At 46.5% G+C, this 8,140-nt stretch overlaps 1 protein-coding gene across 1 annotated transcript in view; it reads left to right on the plus strand.

Moving 5' to 3' along the window:
* The first annotated feature begins 4,010 nt into the window (after positions 1-4,010).
* HNRNPF (heterogeneous nuclear ribonucleoprotein F) overlaps positions 4,011-8,140 on the plus strand; it is a 9,711-nt gene continuing 5,581 nt past the window's right edge. Inside the window, exons 1-2 of the mRNA XM_017519240.2 lie at positions 4,011-4,139; positions 4,702-4,836. The gene's annotated coding sequence lies outside the window, so the exon portion shown is untranslated. The remainder of the gene's footprint in view (positions 4,140-4,701; positions 4,837-8,140) is intronic.

Consider the following 8,140-nt stretch of genomic DNA (forward strand, 5'->3'; position numbering starts at 1 on the left):
AAAAAAAAAAAAAAAAAAAGACACAAAAAGCCATCATAATTAAGGAAAGGAATGACAGATTGACTCCTTTTAGATTTCTCCTGATAGTATGCTCCTTGTTACAGAAAACTCTTCACCTAATACAAATACAGGTACTACTACTTACTGTGTTACATACCGATAAACCCATCATAAGTGATTTGATTAGAATAGTGCCATCTATTGTGATGTTTATGACAAATACATATTTTTTCTGCTTTAAATTGGTGTTGCATAGCACATACGACCCTCTACATAAAATTCAAAAGTTAGTTTTCTTGTGATGTTTTTGTCTGGTTTGGTGACATGGTGTGTTAGTATGCTGGGGCTGCCATACAGGCTAGAAGTCTTAAGATCAAGGTGTCGATAAGGTTGGTTTCTTCTCAGGCAGGAAAAATAATGTGAATAGTGGGAATTCCAGAAAGAGAAAAAAGACACAGATGGAGACAGCAAGAGAAGCGATAAAGGGTAGAAGTGAATTTTCCTGGCTTTAGATAAGCTCGATCCTGTAGTTCCCATTAGGATATTTTAAAAAGACCACCACTCAGCACGGGCATATATTGGTAAAACTCCTAAATTTAAAGTATACAGGAAACTGCTTTGGAAAAAGTATGTCCTCCAAATCTCTTCTCCCCCATTGTTGTTTCTGTTTTTTCTGTTTTTATGTTTATTCTACTTGATTTTCCTTTGTTTGAATTCAGTACATCCAGTAAAGTTTTAGTTCCAGAAAGTCTTTGTTTTTTTTACATTTTATAATGGAGTATCTGTAGTTGTTCCTTTTTTTTCTGTTAAAATCATTATGGTTTTTGTCTAGCACTTGTTGTTCCTTGAAACCTGCCTAAGTCTGAGGTGTGGTGCATTATTTCTGGGTGCCGGAGCCCCTCTTCTGTAAACTGTCATGTTCCTTTTCTCTGTTCTCCACAATTCCCCCAATGCAGAATGCAGTGGTCCCTAGACAGCACAGCTCAGGGCCTGCTGCTTGGAACCTGAGAAGGTGTCATGTTTCCATGGAGGCTTCAGGAAGTGTTCCCATCCCAAGGGATGTACCTTCCTGAAGGTACTTTCTGTCCAGCTCCAGGGTTTGACTATGCACCTACTTATGTGCTGCTTGCTCAAGGGAGAGAGGTAGGTACAGGAGGTGGTCTGGGAAAAATAAAATCGAACTTGCTATCAATTGTGTTTTTCTTTTTTTTTTTTTTTTTGAGACGGAGTTTCACTCTTGTTACCCAGGCTGGAGTGCAATGATGCGATTTCAGCTCAACGAAACCCCCACCTCTTGGGTTCAGGCAGTTCTCCTGCCTCAGCCTCCTGAGTAGCTGGGATTACAGGCACGCGCCACCATGCCCAGCTAATGTTTTGTAGTTTTAGTAGAGACGGGGTTTCACCATGTTGACCAGGATGGTCTTGATCTCTTGACCTCGTGATCCACCCGCCTCGGCCTCCCAAAGTGCTGGGATTACAGGCTTGAGCCACTGCGCCCGGCGAATTGTATTTTTCTTTAACAGAATCTATACACACCCTTTTCTTAGGTATGCGTGGATCTTATTTTCAGTTACTCTAAATAATGACATTTTCCCTCAGTTAAGAACAGATGTTAAGTAGCAGTTTTGCTTTTTATTAACATTTAAAGGAACATTTACCTTAGCTACCTTGATTCTTGAATCATTCACAGAATGCAATCAATATCAAATAGGAATGGTTACTTGTTTTATGATTGGTCAACATTTGTCCCTTACATTAATTTGAGTACAAACAGTATAGTTAAAATTTACCTAACATTAGTTTATACTACTATTGATGCTTTTCAGTTACACAGCTTTTGGGAAATGAACCTGAGGGAAGCAATGTGTTATTCACCCAGACTTAGCTACAGCAAATAAGCAAAGAACCTGGTAGAAGGTAATGGAAAACAGCTTTCCTGTTGCATGCAGATCAGGACAGATCCCATTTGGTGGATAAAAACTGTAGTATGGAGTAATCATTTAAAATGTTAATATATGCTCCACATACAAGCTTCTCAGTCTTTAATACCTTTTAGGATAGCTCTGTGTATTGAATTTGACATGCTGTGTGAATTGGGTTAGAATTCTCACACTTCAGATCCATGTGCCCCTGAAAAGTTAACTCCAGATGTGTGCATTGGTGCATTTTTTTTTTTTTTAATGGAGTTGGTTCAGTCTTATAATTCTTGAGTTTGTGACAGTGGGAAGTATTTAAGAGTTGCTGAATAGGGATTTTATAAAATTGCTGGGTTGGAAGAGACATTTGAGGTCATTAAATTCAATTTCCAATATGATTTCCAGCAGAAAAAGAAAACATCCATAACAAATAGGCTTATATACTGTGTACCAGGATGGGGAATTTTTGCCCCCAAGACCCATCTGTGCTGCTCATGTGAACAGATAACAGCTTCTACTGTATCCTAAATTCAATCTAAAGGATTAACCATGAGATAAGAATATGAATACAAGGCAACCGACACCAAAATATATCCTAGTAAAAGGGTTTGGTAAAAATATGAAGAATTTGAACAAGTGTTAGGAGGGAGATAATGTGCAGAAAGAAAAAAGAATGGGCTTTTGTCTTTTCTCTCTTTTTTTTTCTTCTGGTCAATTTCTACTCCACTGTTACTGGACCCACCGAGGCAGGAACTTTGTCTTTTCCACTGTAGTTCCTGCATCTTTTAGATGCACAGTATTTCTTGGTGAGTGAAAACTCCAATTGCACCACATTTCATTAAATGCCTTCTCACTGGCCGTTGAACACCAGAACAAGCCTTTAAGGCTGCCTTCCCCTGTCATCTCCTACCATTGATCTCAGACTTAGCTGCAGCTGCACAATATCACCCCTGGCTCAAGTTTTCGGCACATATTGTTCCCTCACAGGCAGGAACCATATGGTGACTGATCAATAATTAAAACTTGCCTTGGGCTGGGCAGGGTGGCTCTTTTATCCCAGCATTTCGGGATGCCAAGGTGGATCACTAGAGCCCAGGAGTTATAGACCAGCCTGGGCATCATAGAGAGACCTCGTCTCTACTAAAACTTTGAAGAAAAAACTAGCCAGGCTTGGTGGCATGCACCTGTAGTCCCAGCTACTTTGGGGAGGCTAAGGTGAGAGGAGTGATTTAGCCTAGGAGGTTTGAGGCTAATGTGCCTGTCACCCAGATTCAACCATTACTAATCATGGACAGATTTTCCTCCATCTCTCCACCTACTACTTTGTGGACAACTTGAAATTGTGCCACTGTACACCAGCCTGAGCTACCGAGCTCTGACCCTGTCTCAAATAAAAACGTCAAACATACACAAAAGTAGAAACAAGGGTAATGAAACTCCATGTACACATCAGGAACTTTACTAGCTCACAGCACATCTTGTTTCATGTGTATTTCCACTTTCCAAGTAGTTTAAAATAGATTCAAGAAATCAGATACCATGTGCAAATACTTGTGGCTCTAAAAAGGGTCTTTTAAAGAAATAAAATTACAGCATAATTACAAGATTTTTGTAATTCTGTAATATAAAGTGTCACTGCTCACATTGAAATTGCTTTATAATTGTTATACAGTTCATTTGAATCAGGATTCAGATGTCCACAAAATTGCTTGATAAGTTAAAGTTTTAGGAATTGAGTTAAAAAATTTTTTTCCAAAAGTTGTTTTTAGAATCTATACGTGAGTTCATGGTCAAATGTACAAACCCAAGGTATGTCCGCTAATTCCATTTTAGAGGCGGCCCCCTGGAGAGGGGCCGTGTCTGACTTGGCTACTCTTACACTCTGCAGTCCCCGCCCCTCCCCGTGGCTGCCACTCTGGACTTTCCCCAGGTCGCGCTCGCGGTCAGCTCCCTTCGGGAGAACTCGGAGAACTGTCTTCCTGCCGCCCGGCCTCTCTCCTTCCCCCACTTCCTGTTAGGGCCCAGTGCGGCGGGCCGCGGGGCCGCACCTGCAGGCACGCGTTTCCCATTGGTGACATCTTGGCGGGCCCGGCAGTGGCACTTCCTCCTCTGCACCCCGTGACCCACGTCCGGCTGCCGGTCTCGATCACGCGGCCTCCGCTTCCCGGACTCCGGACTCCGGACCCCGCGCCTCCTTGGGGCCAACAGCCCGTCCCTGGCGTGGTGAGCCGCAGCGCGGGCGCCCCGGCCCCGCCACTCTAGCCCCGGCCGCCCACCTGACCCCCTTTCGCCGCCACGGCCTCCGGGAGACCGACCCAGACCTGGGAGCGCTTTTTCCTTTCCCTTTCCTTTGCCCTGCTCCGCCCGCGGGTCCAGGAGCTCCTGCCCAGGCTGCGTTAGCCCAGCGGGCCAGGAAAGCAGCCCCCACCTAACCTCGCTGTCGCCCTCCGGGCCCAGGAAGCTCGCCAGGCGTCCCCTCCCCTCCCCCACCCGCGAGTCGCCCCTCCCCCCGGGAGCTCTCCCCTCCCTGCCCCCCTCCGCGCCACTCGCTCCGCCCCCGCCCGGAAGCTCCCGCCCGAGCCCGCGCAGGCCCTGGGGCCGACCTTCCTGCCCGGCCGGGCGGTCCCAAAGCTGCCGGCGCGACGAAAGGAGGCCGCGGGAACGCCGCCGTCACCTTGTCCCGGGGCCTTGGCGCTGTTTCCCGCCAAAACACGCATACCGCGCGCTCGGGCCTTCCCACCTCGCAGAAGGCGTTCGACCCCGACCACTTGGATTTCTGTTGCAGGTTGAGAACAAAAAGATGCACCTGGACTTTCCCCGGAGCCCTCTGCGTGGTTGAGCTTCGGTGGAATTTCGGGGCTCTTAGCTGCCAGCCGCGCTTGCCCGATAGCAACAGAAACCAGTCCCGCTTGCCTCCGTGGTAAGTCTTAGAGCAGGAAAGTCCGTGGGCCGTGGCCGGGTGGACTTTGGTTTGAGAGTCGAACTAAGTGAGTAATGGGGGCTGCGAGGCGGGACGCGCTCCCAGCCGCCTGGCGAGAGTGCTACCCGGTCTCCGGGGAGTGTGTCAAGGAGGGGAGGCCAGGGTCCCTCCCGGATTGCTGTCCTGAACAAAAGAAAACGAGGTGGGTGGTGCCTGAACAGCCCTGTTTACTCTGCAGATAGCCGAACTAGTCGGTGGACTCGGGCGCGCCCTGTTTATCTTAATTGGCTCTGCCTGTAGGCAAGCGTTAATCCCGTCCAACCTGTAACACAGCGTAGAGCTCGTTCGAGAGCGCTTTTTGGAAAGCAGATTCTTAGTCTCCACCCACATCGGTTGTTTTAGGGCCTGTGTTTTAATTATCTGGTTGGCCAGATAATTGGCGCCAACATGCGCGGTCTGAAAACCGCCGGGTCCACTCTCCTGGTGGGTGCTGAGCAGCCCTCCCCTCCCCAGCGGTTTCCTGGCGCTGCGGGCTGGGAGACCCAACTCTCCCTCCACGTGCGTTGGCGGTGCGCAGTGGGCACGGTCCACAGGCTCACAGCGGCTGGTCCGTTGGGTTAGATGGGTGTACGAGGACTTGGCTGCCAGCTTGGCATGTCTCCAGAGAGGCCTCAGGTGTTGGTCTTCGGATCACGCTGGAGCGGGGGCTGGGATAAACGCGGGAGGAGGTGGATCAGATCATTGATGACTGGCTTTCACCCTTTAGATCCTTCAACAAGACAGATTGTTGAAGCCTCTTGAAAACCTGATTTCACAGTACTTGAAACTAAATCACCTCTGAATAGGTTTCCTAATAAATATAATGCTTTCCTTTTGTACATCCCCCCTACTAATTTCCTATGTAATAATTACTGGAAGCTTGCAAGACAAGGCAGATTTGATTATCTTCATTTAAAGACGACAGGTTCAGCAAAATTAACTGATTTTCTTAATTTCACATTTCCAAAACTTCTCATGCAGCTTCATTTTTAGAATTCCATAGCCCTCAACTCAGCCTATGTCCTTTGGGACAGCGTTATCACTGGGATGTTGGTGATCCTAGGGATTATGATGTATTTCTTACTGAAACATTTTTCAAAGATACTACCAAATAAAGCTGAAAGTGTCTCTGGGGTGTGCCTCTGCACTGCTTACAGAGGGGTTCCTATAAGTTAGATTGAACAATTTCTAGCAAGCACCCTTGTCCCATGTTTGTGCTATCCCAGTGAAAGAGCACTCCTACCGTCAAGCCCCCTGCTGTTGTCACTTCACCACCCATTTCCCTCCCAAGTGCCCCGCCCTCGATATTTAAATTTCTTCCTAGCACTAACGGTCCTCAGTGTAGAAACTCAGGAATTGGCCAGGAGCAGTGGCTTACCCCTGTAATCGCAGCACTTTGGGACGCCGAAGTGGACGGATCACTTGATCAGGAGTTGGAGACCAGCTTGGCCAACATAGTGAAACCCAGTCTCTAGAGAAAATACAAAAATACAAAAGTTAGCTCGATGTGGTGGCCCACACCTAAAATCCCAGCTACTTGGGAGGCTGAGGTAGGAGAATGGCTTGAACCCACGAGGCAGAGGTTGCAGTGAGCCAAGATAAAGCCGCTGCACTCTAGTCTGGGTGACAAGAGTACAAAAGTTTTCAAAAGAAATTCAGGAATTGAGTAAATCTCGAGACCAACAGGGCTCTTCCCTTCTGTTGTAACTGTATTGTCCTGTGAAAAGGTAAGACTTCCAAAATCCTGTTAGGTGGATGGGGTGTGAGATTTAATTTTATAAACCTAGGGGTTATAAAGGGTTTCTCAGCTGTCTCCTGTCCTTACCTGGAGTTCTGAGCCCAGAGGTAGTGCCCTGTCCCCACACAGCCAATATTGCTGTTTTGTTAGGACAGTTCATTGCCATCCAGAAGTGTCTCCCACTGAAGGCATCCGCAGTTGTTTTTAAGGTGAGCTATTTTAAGAATAGCCCATTTTCAGCTGTAGTATTTATATTTGTTATACTCAAATTTACTTAGAAGCCTGAAGTGATAAAAGTTTTGTCCCTAACTTTAGCCTTGAGCAGGACACCACAGGCCTCTTTTCAACTGAGTGTTAGTTATTGAAAAGCTTTAGGACTTCTGAGAAATGGAAAAGAAAACCAATTCTAAAGTGAAAATAAGCAGTACATGTTTTCAGTGTACACATGTATTTTGGAAAGGAATGGTCTGTTCACCTTGCCTTCAGAGAGGAAGTCATTCTGAAACAGTTTCCGATACAAAACATTTATGACATGTAAGATATTAGTAGTCATTTTAAGTGATTATTCTATGAAATGTTGTTTTTATGCTTGTATGTTTTTTTCAGCCTAGCCAAGTCACTGCATTCTTGAGGAAGGTGTTGACATTCACCCCCCACCCCCTCAAACATGGGCAGCAGTTAATCCTGGCTAATCTTGGGCCAGCTGGGTCGAGCGTTTGCTGAGGATGAGGTCACAGTGGCCAACAAAACAGGCACAAGTGTCTCCCCTGTAGGCTTCTATTGTGAATTTGAAGACCCCTTTTAAACAAAATGCAGTGAGTGCTGTGGTAGTGGAGTGTGTGAGACTTAATTTGGATAATGAGAAACCCTTTGAGAAAGGTGGTGTATTTGAGCTGAGACCTTAAGGATTAGTGGGATTTAAGTAGACAGAAGGTTGAGCAGAGTATATTTGGGGAGAGAATTAACCGTGAGCGTCAACCGTGTGCGTCACCTCCCTGAAGAAACAGAAAGCCTGGCACATTCTGGGAGAAAAGAAAAGAAAGGAAGTGATGTTAGCTAGGTAAAAGTGCTGCAGGCAAAAGTTGGAAGGCTTGAGGGATGCTATTGGGCCTTTGGTCCTTGTTCTGACTTCAGTGGGAAACCACTGAGGACTTGGAAGCAGACCAGTGATGAGTTTTAAAAGAACACGTGAGCCATAGATGGGATGGCAGTAAGGCCTAGCCATTATGCTTGGAAAACTTTTAAAGAGATAACACGCCAGGCGTGGTGGCTCATTCCAGCACTTTGGGAGGCCAAGGCAGGTGGATTACAAGGTAAGGAGTTTGAGACCAGCCTGATGAACATGGTGAAACCCTGTGTCTAATAAAAATACAGAACTTAGTTGGACATGGTGGCATGTGCCTGTAATCCTAGCTACTCAAGAGGGTGAGGCAGGAGAATCGATTGAACCCAGGAGGCAGAGGTTACAGTGAGCCAGTATCATGCCACTACACTCCAGCCTGGGCAACAGAGTGAGACTCAAAAAAA

This window comes from Cebus imitator, unplaced genomic scaffold (assembly GCF_001604975.1).
Source record: "Cebus imitator isolate Cc_AM_T3 unplaced genomic scaffold, Cebus_imitator-1.0 Scaffold731, whole genome shotgun sequence".
Classification (NCBI taxonomy): domain Eukaryota; kingdom Metazoa; phylum Chordata; class Mammalia; order Primates; family Cebidae; genus Cebus; species Cebus imitator.